The sequence below is a fragment of the Gopherus flavomarginatus genome, chromosome 6 (genome assembly GCF_025201925.1).
Source record: "Gopherus flavomarginatus isolate rGopFla2 chromosome 6, rGopFla2.mat.asm, whole genome shotgun sequence".
NCBI lineage: Eukaryota > Metazoa > Chordata > Testudines > Testudinidae > Gopherus > Gopherus flavomarginatus.
This window is the reverse complement of record NC_066622.1, coordinates 39,554,941-39,569,562: the sequence shown is the minus strand read 5'-3', so window position 1 is coordinate 39,569,562 and position 14,622 is coordinate 39,554,941. Positions and strand designations below refer to the sequence as shown.

The 14,622-nt window shown below is 42.6% G+C and overlaps 1 protein-coding gene across 6 annotated transcripts in view; it reads left to right on the top strand.

Moving 5' to 3' along the window:
- The window catches only part of HRH1 (histamine receptor H1), a 367,533-nt gene that overhangs the window by 274,393 nt on the left and 78,518 nt on the right, over nucleotides 1–14,622 (top strand). For 2 of the 6 annotated variants that reach the window (XM_050957838.1, XM_050957836.1), the window contains one exon: nucleotides 3,101–3,216. The exons of 3 other annotated variants lie outside the window; for them this stretch is intronic. The gene's annotated coding sequence lies outside the window, so the exon portion shown is untranslated. The remainder of the gene's footprint in view (nucleotides 1–3,100; nucleotides 3,217–14,622) is intronic. One more of the 6 variants, XM_050957837.1, reaches the window with a different exon arrangement.

Here is a 14,622-nt window from a genome sequence, read left to right as displayed (position 1 = left end):
AATGCTCTGTTGGTCCAAAACACCTAGTTATTTTTCCTTCCATTTGTGATATGTGGAAAGACTCATTTATTTTGTACATAGTAACTAAAGCTGGTTGGAAAATGGTTTCAGTTTGTAAAATCAGCTGTGATGTTTCATGAGATTTGTAGTTCAGGTTCCTCATGCTTCCTTTCTCCATTATATACCTGGCTGCCTGATCATCTCCCACGAGGCACCACATTTTGATGTGGAGAGTCTTGGTGTGAAGAGGCAGTGCATTGTGGGAGTAACATGCCCATGATGCATCAGAGGAGATGAAGTTGAGCTGAGGAGTCAGGCATGTAAAGGAGAATGGAGACATAAGGTAACGAAATGCCCACTCCCATGAGGCACCACAGCAGCATTTTTCAATCAAAATATTTAGATTTACAGCCTAAAACCATAAGCTTTTTGGACGTTCGGTTTTTCAAATTTGAAATTTTCCACAGAAAGAGAACACTTTCCATGAAAAAAATGTATTTTATCAAGGAACAAATTTTCCATCAAGAAACAGGTTTGAGGGAAAATTTTCAAACAGCCCTAACAGAAACATTTCCTTTGAAATACGCTGGCTAGCTTATTTCACAGCACTAGGTCGATCAATGCATAAGAAACTGTAATTAGCATTTGAAAGAGCTTTGCATTATTCTGTATATTGGATGTGACAAGCCTGGAAGCCCTTGTTCTCATTGCAGACCCCATGGTACTTTTCTCAAGAGTAGGATTGTTTAGAATAGAGGTCCAACATCTTGGCAATATTTTAGTATGATGCTGGCTCCCAAACTGTCCATTTTTTATACACGCACTCACTCACAGTTTATTTTATTTTATATTTGTATATAATATCAGTTTCAACTGGACATTACCAATTACTAAACCCATTACTAAACAAATGTCAATTACCAGTTAGAACTCTAATTACAAATAACTACTTAAAATACCACCTGAGCAAGCTGAGTACCAATTAACCAAAAGCCACAATAAGTAATTAGAATAGTAGTTGCCAATTAGAATACCAAGTATCACTTAAAATGCCAATTTAAAAACCAATTACCAATTCACAATTTATAATACATAGTAAAAAATAAAATATAATGTAAATTAAATAAGATAAAAAGGCAATAAAATATAATATCAAAGTGGAAATGTTTTAACTCTATTATGTCATATCAGAATGTCCTGCCACGATATATAATATGGCATCACATAGTATAATAGTCAAAACATTTTGACTTTTATAATGAATAGTCTCATAGACTTTAAGGCCAGAAAGGACCATTAGATCATCTAGTCTGACCTCCTGTATATCACAAACCATTACTTTTCTCCTAGATACCCTTACACAGACTGAAGTGTTGTGAACCATAGGCAGAAAACACAAGAGACTGAAGTACCACCAATGCCCAAGGCCCCTGCAAAGACAGAAAATAGATTTGGTGTGATGTGACGCTGTGATTCTAGCAGGTGATCCAAGCCCCATGCTACACTGGAAGGCAAAAAAACAAATACTCCAAGATCCCTACCAATCTGATATGCGGGGAAAGCTCCTTTCCAACCCCAAATCTGGGGATCAATTTGACCCTGAGCATGTGAGCAAGACACACCAGCCAGGCATCTAGAATGAAGATTCTTAGTACAGTACCACCTCAGGGCACTATTACCAGGGGTGGCTCTAGCTTTTTTGCCACCCCAAACACAGCAGGCAGGCTGCCTTCGGCGGCATGCCTGCAGGAGGTCCCCAGTCCTGGTGGATTCGGCGGCTTGCCTGTGGGAGGTCCGCCGGTCCCGCAGGTTCGGCGTACCCAATGCCAAATTGCCACCGAATCCACAGGACCAGTGGACCTCCCGCAGGCAAGCCACTGAAGGCTGCCTGACTGCCGCCCTCACAGGGACCAGCAGGGCGCCCCCCCGCGGCTTGTCGCCTCAGGCACATGCTTGGAGTGTTGGTGCCTGGAGCTGCTGCTGACTGTTACACCCTGTGAATGGCCTATCCTCAGCTGCGGCCAATCTCTGATACTTTAGAAGAAAGGGGAGACGGGGAGGAGAGAGAGTACATCTAGGTGATTGTGCATCAGGGAGGAAAAAATATTTTCTGATTCCTGCATGCGACTGGTTGAAGCAGTAAAGGAGATTTGATTACAGTCACTGTCATAATGCAGAGCTGCAAATGTTATGAGTATGGTCTATGGAGAATGCAGGCAATCGATTCTGTTCTACCCATCACCAATGATGGAAGGGGATGATCAGCGAGATTCATAAATTTGCAGACTCACAGATTCTAAGGCCAGAAGGAACCACCGCAACCACCCAGCCCGATGCTGGATTAAAGCATATTTTTTAGAAAGCTCCCTTATCTGGTTTTAATAGTGATAGTGAATATACAACCTCTCCTGGAAATTTGTTCCAATGTTTCATTGCCATCACTACTAGGCAATTGCATTTATTTTAAGGCTGAATTTGTCTAACTTCAGTTTCCAGCTGTTGGATCTTGTTATGCCTTTATCAACGAGGTTGAAAAATCCCCCACTATCCTATCTTTTCCATGTGTAAGTATCTATACACAGGGATCAAATCACCTCTCAGCCTTTTCTTGGATAAGGTGATAAGTTGAGCTCTCTAAGTCTTACATCATAAAACTTGTTTTCCAGCCGCTGGATCACTGGTGTGGCCATTCTTTGCCCTCTCTCCAGTATTCCCTCATCCTTCCTGAAGTTTGTGGACAGCAGAACTGGATACAATATTCTAGTAGTGGTCGTACCCGTGCTGTGTAAAGAGACAAAATTACCTTCGCTACTTCTACTTAATATTCCCCTTTTCATACAATCAAGGATTGCATTAGTCCTTTTTGCCACAACACTGCACCAAGAGCTCATATTGAGGACTTATTAGCTTTAATTAATTAATTAAATTATATTCTTATATACTCAAGTTGATAAAGTGAAAATGAAACTACTTTGACCTTATTAAAATGAAAATATTTTGATAAGGTTGAATCAAAATGTTTCTATTTTTCTAGTTTTGCAATACATTTCAAATTTTCTATTTTTTTTATTTATTATTATTCCAATTCAAAATCTTTCAGGTTCTGACCAACTCTACACTGGAGGTGGGTTCGATTCAGTGGCAGGTAACATGATTCCAGAATATTGTTTGGTAAGGCACTGTGGAATACCTCAGGATGAAAGTTATAACATAAATGTAAGTTGTTACTAATACTTGATCATATTTTCCCCATAACATCGATAGTCATGAGCTAGTGATCCACATTTTTTACATTTTAGTTTGATATCATATATTCTTTGCCTGCCTTTCCACAGGCTTGTTGAGAGCTTTAATTCATTAATGTTTATGAAATACTTGGAAAACTGCATACTAAAGGATATACTGTTCTAATGAGACCTGCTAATGATGATGGAGGATTCCAATTATCACACTTTAGGAACAATGATAGGTAAAAGCATCAGGACTGTATACAGGTCATAAAAGAGACAAATTTAAATCAAGGAGGAAAGTCAATTATTGTTCCATTACCTGAACAATAGTATTAACATGAATATACTGCTAGAAGAACTGCAGCCATAAGGTTAAAAAATGAAAAGTTGTCTACTAAAGTAGGTAGGTTTACAGACAAGGTCTATATTTTTCATTTAAATTCTTTAGGTTCAGAACATCTGCAGTATATTTTACAGCGGCACAATACAAAACAAATGTTCCTTCTCCAATGGATCAGTTGATTTTTGAAATCTGTTTAGGATTAATGCTTAATGTTAATGTAAATATTTGGCATAACTGATATGCCAGACCTAGAAAAGTGCACAATATAATATTTTAATGATAACATTTTGAAAATCATAACATTGGGGAAATGCTGCATGCTCTGTGTTAGTAAATTTACCAAACTCCTCCTGCACACCAGCTGCAGGAATAGTCCAAACCTCACATTCAGCTATAATCAGACTCATTAAAGCCAAGAGTCTCAAAGAGCTATGGTTTTACTGCACAAAAGGTGGGGTTTTTACATCAAGATAGCGGACTCAATGTAAAATTTTAAAGGACATAAACCCGAGGTAGATTTACACCTCAATATAGCTAGTACTTAGAACCCCCATCCAGGGTTTATGTCAGCTAACTACACTGAAGTAAAAATTACCTGTGCCTTGTCTGCACTCTGATTTACATTGAGGGTATGACTCATAGGGATAAAAAACCTGTGTCTGGTTTGGGTCAGCTCAGGTGGCTTGGGCTCTGAGGCTGAAAAATTGCCGTGTAGACATTTGGGCTTGGGCTGGAGTCCCAGCTATGGGACTCTCAACCCTCGCAGTGTCCCAGAGCTCAGACTCAAGCCCCAGCCCAAACAGCTACACAGAAATTTTTAGCCCCACACTCAAGTCAGCTAACCTGAGCCAGCAACAGCCATGCCACAGAACTTTTATCCCCATGTAGATGAACCCTGAGAGAGCTTTCTTAAGTTAGCTATCTCCATGTAAAAACACACTTTCTTTTTGCAGGGAAGGTAAATCCTCAGCTTTCTACTCCTGAATTATTACTCCACATAATTTAACACTGGAAGCAAATACGTATGGGCCAAATTCACTGCTGCTTTAACTCCAGTAAAGTTACCCATCCACAGAGAATTTGGCCCGATAAATCAAAGGGAAATCATTATTGTAATATCCTTTGTTTTACTGACATTCTTATAAATATAGAAAAACAATGAGGAGTCTGGTGGCACCTTAAAGACTAACAGATTTATTTGGGCATAAGCTTTCATGGATAAAAAACCCACTTCTTCAGATACATGGAGGGAAAATTACAGATATAGTCATAAATATATATTGGCACATGAAGAGAAGGGAGTTCTCTTACAAGTGGAGAACCAATGTTGAAGGCCAATTCAATCAGGGCGGATGTGATCCACCCCCAATAATTGATAAGGAGGTGTCAATACTAAGAAAGGGAAAATTGCTTTTGTAGTGAGCCAACCACTCCCTGTCCCTAGTCAAGCCCAGTTTGATGGTGTTAAGTTTGCAAATGAATTGTAGCTCTGCAGTTTCTCTTTGAAGTCTGTTTCTGAAGATTTTTTGTTGAAGAATGGCTACTTTAAATCTGTTCTTGAGTGTCCAGGGAGATTGAATTGTTCTCCTGCTGGCTTTTGTGTGTTACCATTCCTTATATATGATTTGTGTCCATTTATCCTGTTACATAGAGACTGTCCAGTTTGGCCAATGTACATGGCAGAAGGGCATTGCTGGCACATGATGGCATATATCACATTAGTAGATGTGCAGGTGAATGAGCCCCTGATGGTGTGGCTGGTGTGGTTGGGTCCTATGATGGTGTCGCTAGAACCCAACCCCGTAGGACTGGCCCTGACTCTGATAATCCTCCTGTATAGAACTCTCAGTGACAACAAATTATATTTAAATTCTGTAAGGACCATGCTGGTCCAAACTTTTTATTTCATTTTATCAATTCCAATGACTCCGTAGAAGATTTCTATTATTTCTTCTAATCTGTGTGAAGTTAAAATACTGAGTTTTATCAATCTCTGGATTAAGGTTATTCCAGATTTTACAATTACAATAGGTGTTTTTGAATTATGATCTCTAATTAAAATGAAACTCCTTCTGTTTGTGGATGGACTAGTTCTGACAGAAACTGTTTATGACCAGGAAGAATTCAAACTCAGATGTATTGGAAACAGGGAAGTGACCTGATAGTTAAACGCATCAGGATTTCTTTCCTTTTCATGCCTTTGTTCTTTTATTTGTAATTCTCCACTGTTAACATTTGGAAATCGCTTAGGGACAGGTTTAAATCAATGCTGACACAGCATTATTTTTCCATTGCTTGAACAAAAAGATTCATTTAAATGTATTGCTGGTAGACCTGTATTTATAACATTTAAAGAAAGACATTTTATACAGGAAAAAGGCTCTTATGATCCAGGAAAAATAACAGTGCTGCGGAAAGAAAGATTTCAAGATACTCTGTTTGTAAAGGTAGATTCAGTGTTTTGTTTTTTTAATAAAGGCTGGTGCATCCAATTATGATGGATGACAATGGCTACTCAGTTTTAGGAATGAAGCAATAGGGCAGAAAACCCTCTCATTTATAAGATAAAGTTAAAGAAATTAACTAGCCACATTGTTTATAGATTTATATATTAAACTGCAACTGACATTTCATCCATTTACATCAATTGTTCTAATATTTGGCTGTGACAGTGCTTCTCTTCTGAAGATTTCAACACTTCACATTGGTGGACAAGTACAACTACTCCATTACTCCCAATTGACAGATGGGTAACAAGCCACAGAAGGTTTAAGAGACCACTCAGTTCAGAGCTGGAGATACAACTTTGGTCTTCCACTTCTCATCTACTGGCTCATGCTTCCTCCTTGATGAAAACACAATTAGACAGCCAAGTACAAAGCCTTATGCTGAGTTAGCCTACTTCAGTATACTGTACATTCCCATTAGAGATTAAAACATGTTGTCCCATCTTCAGGCTTCCAGATGAGTTTTTAAGCCACAGTGATCTTCCAAGTCTCTGAACAGAAATAATGAAGTAATGGGAAGTAATATAAGAGGAGCCTACAGGAGACTTCCAATAATTTTTCACTGAGAACATGATTTAAAAGAACACTGGCAAAGAGACTGAGTCATTCTCGTAAGTGGAAAAGTTTGATAGGAGTCCAGGCAGAGGTGTAGCGAGCGCTCTCCGTACCCTCCGACCGGAGGGGGCCCTGCAAGGAAGGGGGCCCCTAAGAGTGGCAAAAAAAATGTAACGTATAACTAGGTAAGTGACATTTATTGACGCTATTGCACAATCCATGTCGGTTTTACTGACAAAACCGTGAAGTCATTATGATACATCATAATGCTATTGGCTACATCAGTTGTCTGTCGGTCAGTTTCGAATTTTAGTTGGACCCATTCAAAGAATGTGTATTTGTGTTCATAATGGCGGTCGGCGGATAAATGTTATTAATTTAGTTGTTTAGTTTTTTATCGTTTCTAACGCAGAAGCGTGCTTTGTGATGTCTAAGAGAATGTATAAGAGCAGAGCTAGTAAACGAAAGGCAGCAAAAGATGCCGAGAAGGAACTTGAGAAAATTCCAAAGTTGTCAACGTATTTTGCGCTGCAATCCAAAGTACAGGTACAGGTACAGGCACATGAAACGGACAACGCTAGCAGCGACAAATCATATCCAGAAGTATCCAGAAGTGCTTCAAGTGAGGTTGAAGGTGAAGCCAGTTGTTCTACCAAACAAACTTTGACAGATATTCCAGCTGCTGACAGGAAAGAAGTATCTGAATCTGAACCACTGACTGATGATCCAGGAGATTGGCTGTCTACAATATCGGACAGGCAAGTGTGTGACATTGTTGCACGTGGCCGACCGCAGCAGAATGAAAGTTACGAATTTCCATTTAACGAGGAAGGACGGAGGTTCACAAGTACTCATTTCTATCAAACCTGATATGATACTGTCCTCAGCGAACTTTTACAGAGGATTAAGAAGGCAGAGACACATGTTCAGTACCTCAGTCCACAGATCCAAACAAGCTGATTCAACTTGTTGCCAGTAACATTCAAGAGGCCAACATAGCGCAGCTTAAAAAAGCAAAATATTATTCAGTTATTTTGGACTGTACTCCCGACGTGTCACATGAAGAACAGATGTCTGCGGTGTTACGCTTTGTTGAATGCAACGGTGAAGATGGTGTCAATATTTGTGAAGCATTTGTTGGTTTTCTTAATGTTCATGATACAACTGGCGAGGGCTTATTGGAAGCATTTCTTGAAAAGGCAAACAACTTAGGAATAGACATTGCTGACATGAGAGGCCAAGCTTATGATAACGGCGCAAATATGAGAGGAAAAAATAAAGGAGTTCAAGCCCGCATGCTAGAAATAAATGACCGTGCCTTGTATGTACCATGTGGAGCTCACAGTTGGAATCTTGTGATCTCAGACGCGGCAAAGTCATCGAAATATGCCATTGACTTTTTTGGTCTGATTAACAGAATATACGTTATCTTTTCTTCTTCACCTTCACGTTAGGATATACTTCAAGAACATATGCCAATATCTGTTAAAGGGTTATCGGACACTCGTTGAGAGTCGAGAATTGATGCTGTGAATCCATTGCGTTATCACCTTGAAGAATTGTGCAATGCTTTGTCATCTTTGCGAGAATATGCACTCGAAAAGAAAGATGGCAATACAGCAACAGAAGCTGGTGCGCTTTTAGACCATGTTACTATGTGGCCTTTTGTTCTGACTGTGTACACGTGGTACGATATACTATTTCACGTCAATAAAACCAGCAAATTAATTCAGTCACCAGATGTGTCAATTGACGTACTGCGGGCAGAAGTCGGTGCTACAATGAAGTTTTTGGAAGACTATCGAAATACAGGATATAACTCTGTGGTCACAAATGCACGTGAAATAGCAGAGCATATGAGTATTGAGCAGGTGTTTCCAGAAACCAGGGTGCGACGTAAGAAGAGAATGTTTGATTACGAATGTGCTGATGATTCGAGTCGTCTTTCTGCCGAAGAAAAAATTCAAATCGCAGTTCTTTCTTGTTCTTACTGATCAGGCCATATCTTTTGTTTCATCGCGATTTGACCAACTCGTGGAGTGGTATAAGTTGTTTGGATTTCTGTACAACGCTAACAGCTTGAAGCAGTGTCACAGAGAAAATGAACTGGAGAATCTCAGCAAAAATTTTGAAAGAAAAACGGGAGACATTGATGCCAACGAACTCATAATGGAATTGAATCGTTTTATTTATGTCATCAAGAAAGAGAGAGGACTTGTCACGGCAAACAATTTTTTAACGTACGTATACAAGAACAGCCTTCAGGAGATATATCTGAATCTTTGCATTTGCATCAGAATTCTTCTGACCACACCAGTTACTGTTGCTGGTGCTGAAAGGAGCTTCAGCAGAATGAAACTGATCAAGAATATCCTGCACTCAACCATGACAGACGATAGGCTTTCTGCACTTGCAGTTATCTCAGTCAAAAATAAGATTGCCAGATCTCTGGACTATGACGCATTGATTAACCAATTTGCAGAGAACAAGGCTCGAAAGAAGCGTTTTGCGTAAATACGGAATACATGTACACTGTAGGCCTAGGTATACATAATATGAACCCTGTATATTGTATAAAATAAATACCGCATTCCAGTTTCTGCATTGTAAGGGGCCCCGGACATATGTTCGGAGGGGGCCACGTTCTTTGTTGCTACGGCCCTGAGTCCAGGTTTACCGTTCGTAGTTCAGAGTGTTTTGTCTAGGATCATTCAGAAACAGAAGCTACAGTTCTATTAGTACATTTGCTTTGTCTGGATATGGGAACAATGGGTCACAATAAAATATGTACTAAAGAAAGAAAGCCTTTTTTCTGGAAAAACAGGTACATATGTTTTATTGACATTTATTTTAGGGAGGCTAAAAATATTCTACACATGAAACCATTGTGTTACTGGCAACAGGAGGAAGAGATGAGAGATTCCTTGGAGGATTCTATTGTGGTTGTGATATCCAGGGATGTGATGTTGGTACTAGGATCAGTTATGATGCTGACCATAAGATAATATTTATGATCACTAGCAGGATATGCCAGCTTAGAAGGAGTTAATTGTTTACCCCTGCAGATTCAAAGTATCAATTTCTCATTCTACCCAGAAACCGCGCCCAAAATATTTCCATCATTACTCATCACAAAATGAAGGGAATGAAAGTTAAAACTGTAGAACATGTTGTGCATTTAGACAAATGTTGCACTCTCCATCACTTCTATCTGGTAAAATTAATACTGAAGAAATATTTTGATCATCAGGTTATACTTTTGAATCTTAACTTGTTCTGCCATTAGAGCTTCAGCATCTGTCCTCGTGGCCTAGTACAAATGTATTTTGGCATCTCTCTCCTGTTTCTCTAAGTAGGAGGATCAGGATAGAAACCCTTGAAATTGTGTGGAGTAGTTGCCTCACCTAGTAGCTTGCACAGAAGGTAAAAGATGGGGAGTGTAGTGGCCAATTAACATAATCTCCTAAAGATCTAGGGACAGGACACCAGAAGGAAGCTGGCTGTGATGATAGCCCAATGGGCCTGCAAATATCCACCTGTGCTGACTTCCTCCTTGCAGATTCACAAGGATTGTATCTCAAACCAAGGCTTACACAGATGCTAAAGATATATTCTGTAGTTATTGTGACAAAGTTCCTCCTTTACCTTGGTGGGTCCTGCGCTTATTGGGGGATTTGCTCACCTCAGTGATCTTCCCCTCTGGTGGAACCCACAGTCTGGGTCAACTCCTCCTGTGTCTGATCAGGAGTTGGGAGGTTTGGGGGGAACCCGGGCCCGCCCTCTACTCCGGGTTCCAGCCCAGGGCCCTGTGGATTGCAGCTGTGTATAGTGCCTCCCGTAACAGCTGCATGACCGCTACAACTCCCTAGGCTACTTCCCCATGGCCTCCTCCAAACTCCTTCTTTATCCTCACCTCAGGACCTTCCTCCTGGTGTCTGATAATGCTTGATTGTCTGATAATTCCTCAATCCTCCAGTAGCACACCCTCTCAGTTTCAGCTCTTTACATCTCTTGCTCCCAGCTCCTCACACGCACTTCCTCTCCTCTGGCTCCTCCCCGCCTGACTGGAGTGAGCTCCTTTTTAAACCCAGGTGCCCTGATTAGCCTGCCTTGATTGGCTGCAGGTGTTCTAATCAATGTAGCTATCTCCACTGCCTTCTAGAAAGATCTTAATTGGCCCCAGGTGCCTTGATTAACCTGGAGCAACTGCCATTTGGTTACCATGGTACTAGGGATTTGTTTAGCCTGGGGCTAACATACTTGTTCCTCAGTACTTTACTGTAGCCATCTGGCCTTGCCCCATCACATATCCCCCCCCCCTCTGCTCAACACCATAGGGTTGGGCAACTTGGGACAGTGTGCTTGTGAAAGACCATCAGCATTGCCGTGGTGGCATCCAGCCCTGTGTCGTATGGAATGGTCGGACTGGAATGGTTGGAGGGATAAGAACCACCTGGTGACCCTTGCATTCTTTTCCTTATTTCTCTGCATCCACTGGATGGGTGCATGGTCCGTCACAAGAGTAAATCACCGGTCTAAAAGGTAATAACGCAGTGTCTCCATGGCCCATTTGACAGCAAGGCATTCTCTCTCAACTACTGCATATTTCTGTTCTCTTGGAAGCAGCTTTCTGCTTAGGTAGAGGATCGGGTGTTCTTATTCTCCAACCATTTGTGACAGAACCACCCCCAACCCCACCTCAGAAGCATCTGTCTGTAAAATAAATTCCTTGGTAAAGTCCGGGGCTATGACTATGCGGTCATTACAGAGGGCTATCCAAAGGTCTAAAAATGCCCCCTCTGCTGCGTCGGTCCACTTCACCATGTCTGGGCCTTGGTCCGTTAGAGGACTAGCCCTACTGGCGAAGTGGGGAATAAAACATCGGTAGTAGCCTACCACGCCTAGGAATGCACGCATCTGCTTCTTTCGGGTCAGCCGGGGCCAGTTTTGAATCGCCTCTAGCTTATTATTTGGGGCTTCACTATACCCCTTCGTACAATATATCCCAGGTACCTAGCCTCTGTTAGTCCTATGGCACATTTAGGAGGATTAGCGGTGAGGCCAGCCCGCCTTAAGGTGCGTAGTACTGCCTCAACTTTCTCCAAGTGGGTTCCCCAGTCTGGCGTATGGATGATGACATCATCTAGGTATGCAGCTGCATAACTAGAAGAGGGCGCAGGAGCTTATCCATGAGGCGCTGGAATGTGGCTGGGGCCCCATGTAACCCAAAAGGGAGGACAGTGTACTGGAATAGCCCATCTGGGGTGGAGAACACTGTCCTTTCTTTAGCTTTTTTGGTCAGAGGAATCTGCCAATACCCTTTTGTCAGATCCAGTGTAGTCAAGAATCGGGCACTACCCAGTTGGTCAACCAGTTCATCGATGCATGGTATGAGGTATGCATCAAACTGAGATACTTCATTCAGTCAGCAAAAGTCATTACAGAATCTCGTGGTACCATCAGGTTTGGGCACTAGAACGATTGGACTGCATCACTGACTGTAGGATTCTTCAATAACGCCTAATTCTAACATTTTCTTTACTTCGGCCTTGGTTTCTTCTCTTTTGGCTGATGGGATTCGGTAGGGTCTCAGTGTTACCTTGGCTTCGGGGATCGTGCGGATATGGTGATAAGTGTCAGTCGTCCGCCCCGGTTTTGTAGAGAACACATCTCGGTTGCGATTAATCATGTCGGCTGCCTCGAGTTTTTGGATTGCCGTCAAGTCGGATGATATCTTCACTTGCTCATGTAAGTTATCCTCCTGCGGAAGGGTCTCCTGGGTGACTAAGCATGCCTCTCGATCATGCCAAGGTTTTAGAAGATTGATGTGGTAAATTTGCTCCGATTTCCTGTGGCCTGGCTGCCACACCTTATAGTTTACCTCTCCCACGGCTTCAATTACTTCATAGGGTCCCTGCCACTGGGCCAACAGCTTGCTTTCTGCTGTGGGCACCAGGACCATTACTCAATCCCGTGGTTGGAACCGTCGAAGCTTTGCTTGGTGGTTATAATGGGTCCATTGGGTCTCCTGTGCTTTCTCCAAGTGTTCCCGTACAATGGATGGAACTCAGGCTATCCGATCCCTCATCTGTAGTACATGCTCGACTATGTTCTTTCCGGGATTTGGCTCCTCTTCCCAGGCTTCTCTGGCTATATCCAATATGCCTTGGGGATGGCGCCCACATAGTAGTTCGAATGGAGAGAAACCTGTGGAGACTTGTGGAACTTCCCAGATGGCGAACATGAGGTCAGGCAATAGGGTATCCCATTCTTTCCCCTCCCAGCTCACCACTTTCCTGATCATGGCCTTGAGGGTCCTAGTGAATCTTTCTACAAGACCGTCTGTTTGTGGGTGGTATACAGAGGTCCGTAGGGCTTGTACATGGAGCAATGAACAGAGATCTTTCATCAACTTGGATACGAAAGGTGTCCCTTGATCAATCAGTATCTCCTTGGGTAGCCCAACCCGGGAAAAGATCTGTACTAGCTCCTTAGCTGTTGTCTTGGAAGCTGTGTTGCGCAGGGCTACTAGAGAGGCCCAGCACAGCGCTACAAGGATTAGGGATGCCTTGAGGGAGGAATTTGAGGCTGAAAACCAACAGTAATGTTTAGTGCCTTGCACGGGAGTGAAGTGCAGTGGTTACAATGATAGGAATCTGTTTTTCCTAAAATGATTTGCAGTGCCTATTTCTTTCCTGGGCTACGGTATCTTTCACTTTCTGCAATAATAAAGACTGTTTTCAAAGCCAAGATTTCATTTATTGGAAAGGAAATAACTTTCTTGACAGACACACAACATTTTGGGAACCTAAAAGGGCGGGGGGGGGGGGGGGGTGAACTGTACAGTCACAGGTTTGAATATGTCCTGTCTGGAGTGCTGTGCAATGACTGCTGCACTTCAGGATGAAAACACTGCATGGTGATGGGGGTTGAGTGCAGAGGGTAAGAGTCGTAGTTCTCAGGGCTGGTTGGTGAATGTGCAGGTGTTGGGGGCAGCTGGTGGTGGTAAGAACCTGGATGCTGAGGAAGGGGGTTTGGAGCTGACATTGGAGCACAAGGGAAAGAGCTTTGGGATGTGGGGGGACTGGCACGGTAGTGCTCTGCCTGCATGGCTACAAGTGACTGGAAGTCTGCTTGGCGCGCCAGGGTGCTTATCAGCTGCTTTGTGCTTTTCTTCTTAGCCGCTGCTTTTCTCTGGCGGATCCTGCTTTCCCTTTCCCTCCAGTCCTGCAGTTTTTTCCTCCAGTCCTGCAGTTTTTTACTCTCTCTGGCAGAGTGATCCATAAATGCTTTCAGCATGTCTTCTTTGCTTTTTCACAGCTTCTTCCTGAGGTTTTGTAGCCTCGGAGCAGTTGATGATACGGGTAGTCGAGTAGTCAAGGACGCTTTACGAAAGGCAAAAATGGCAACAGTTAACAGAGGAAGCATTGCTTATAATCTCACCCAGACAGTTATTCCCACACAGTGAAGGAGTTTACAGTCTTCTATTTAGCATACTTTTCCCATACCAAACAGAGCGCACATAACCCACAGGAGCCACGAAATGGTGAGTAAGGGGGACTGTGCGTTGGGGAATGCAAAGTGCTGCAGGGAGCACCTACAGTGAACAGTCTCCCAACATTTTCCACAGGAGTTAAGCCTGGAAGCTATCTTGCTGCTGTGGGTCACCTGGGAAGGGGGAATGATTGCTTCAGGGTAGTGCTGGGGTTTCTGTGCATTGGGGAAAGCAAAGTGCTGCAGGGAGCAAAGCACCTACAGTGAACAGTCTCCCAAAATTTTCCACAGGAGTTAATCCTAGAAGCTATCTTGCTGCTGCGGGTCACCTGGGAAGGGGGAATGATTGCTTCAGGGCTGTGCTGGGGTTTCTGTGCTTTGGGGAAAGCAAAGTGCTGCAGGGAGCACCTACAGTGAACAGTCTCCCAACATTTTCCACGGGAGTTAATCCTGGAAGATAACTCGCTGCTGTGGGTCACCTGGGAAGAGCGGG